The sequence below is a fragment of the Miscanthus floridulus genome, chromosome 6 (genome assembly GCF_019320115.1).
Source record: "Miscanthus floridulus cultivar M001 chromosome 6, ASM1932011v1, whole genome shotgun sequence".
NCBI classification, from domain to species: Eukaryota; Viridiplantae; Streptophyta; class Magnoliopsida; order Poales; family Poaceae; genus Miscanthus; species Miscanthus floridulus.
In genome coordinates, this window is record NC_089585.1 from 43,748,728 (window position 1) to 43,750,448 (window position 1,721).

A 1,721-nucleotide genomic window follows, 5' to 3' on the forward strand; every position below is an offset into this window, starting at 1 on the left:
AAATTTTGATGGCAACGAAGGAAGTGTTATAATTTTTAGAGGCAACGAGGGAATTGCCTCGACCATATATGAGACGCTCTGAGCACACTGTCGCACGCGGGGAAGCAAGCAAAGCGAAGTCCGGCATGCCTACCTCCATCCAGGCTCTCCAGTCCCGTCGTCGCCCGCCCACAGGCCGCAGGTGTGGGCATGTGGCTCCGTTGGTTTTGTTGCTATTGCTACGCGGGGAACCACCAACACCAACCCGGCAACCCCAGCGCCAGCGAGCCGGAAGGCCACGCGGCACCGACCAACTGCGAATTGGTCAGCCTCTGCCTGCCTCGGTGACGTGCCGCCGCGGAATTCTCACCTCTCCTCGCGGCTCCCCCCAGGATGCTCTGTCCTCGAGATCCTTAAACGCAAAGAAACCGGGCGCTATTTATGCTCGCGCGGTCGCGCCCCACAAAGATGCCGCCGCCGCCGCAGGAGCAGCCGCAGCCGCGCTCGCCTCAAGAGCGCCGCCCAAGTCGTCCCCGTCCCACCGGCGGCATGTACTACTCCGACGACATGGAGGCGTTCTACGACGCCTGGGTGGGCCGGGAGGAGCAGATCGTGGCCGACCTCACGGCGGCGCTCGCGCTCCCGCCCCGGCGCCGGAGCGACGCGCTGGCGCCGCTCGTGGACGCCGCCGTCGCGCACGTCGCCGCCTACTACGAGCACAAGTCCCGGCTGGCCGACCGCGACGTCGTGGCCGCGCTGGACCCGCGCTGGCTCAACCCGCTCGAGCGCACCTTCCTGTGGGCCTGGGGATGGAAGCCGGCGCTCATGTTCCGCTTCGTGGAGACCGGCGGCGTCGGCGCGGGGATCGGCGTGGGACCCGAGCAGCGGCGCGCGCTGGAGGAGCTCCGCGCCGCCACGGCGGCCGCGGAGCGGGAGGTGGACCTGCAGGTGGCGACCGTGCAGGAGTCGCTGGCGGGGCCACGGGTGCTGGCCGCGCTGCGCAGGCAGCCCCCGCGGAACGGCGAGGCGGACGAGGCCGTCGCCGCCGTCGGGCGCTCGCTGCGCGTGCTGCTGGCCGCGGCCGACGCGCTAAGGGACCTGCACGCTGCGCGCCGTCGCCGGGCTGCTCGCGCCGGACCAGGCCGGCGCGGTCGTCGCGGCCATGCTTAGGTTCCACCTCGGCGTCCGCCGCGCGGGCCGCGACTGGACGTCCGGCCACGGCGGCCAGCGGCGCGTCTAGTGGCGAGCCAGCGCCGTACCCCAATATGCATCAGAAATTCAGAACGGGACTACTTTTTACGTTACGTGCATGGGATGTCAGCGTATGTGTCCGTCCAACAAATGTTTTCCTTCACCACCACCATGTCATGGTCCAGCGTCATCGTGTTCGTGTGTCGGTCATGGTCATGGTCATGGTCGTCGTCTAAGTCTTGTTTGGAGTCTGTTCGGTTGGCATGCCGCATGCCTCAATCCGGTCGGGTCGCACGTTCTCTCCGTTGAAGCGAACTAACGGCTATCATCAACGAAAGTCCAGTGAGTTCGTGTCCTCAAGCTGCATAAGCTGTAGAGCCTGTTCTCTTTGCTACCAAGCAGCTTAGCCGCTTTGCCTGGCGCACGAAGCATTCTTCATTTTGGATGCGGCTGGGATTGCTGAGTGGCGTGTTTGCTGCCTGGGAGGTTTGGAAGCAAATAACCCTTAAATATAGAGTTTGGCCTGACAAAACAAAAATTTAATGACAAAG

The 1,721-nt window shown here is 64.8% G+C and overlaps 1 pseudogene; it reads left to right on the forward strand.

The window, feature by feature from the left end:
• The first annotated feature begins 463 nt into the window (after positions 1–463).
• Positions 464–1,371, forward strand: LOC136458173 (protein DOG1-like 4; annotated as a pseudogene).
• Positions 1,372–1,721: the final 350 nt, after the last annotated feature.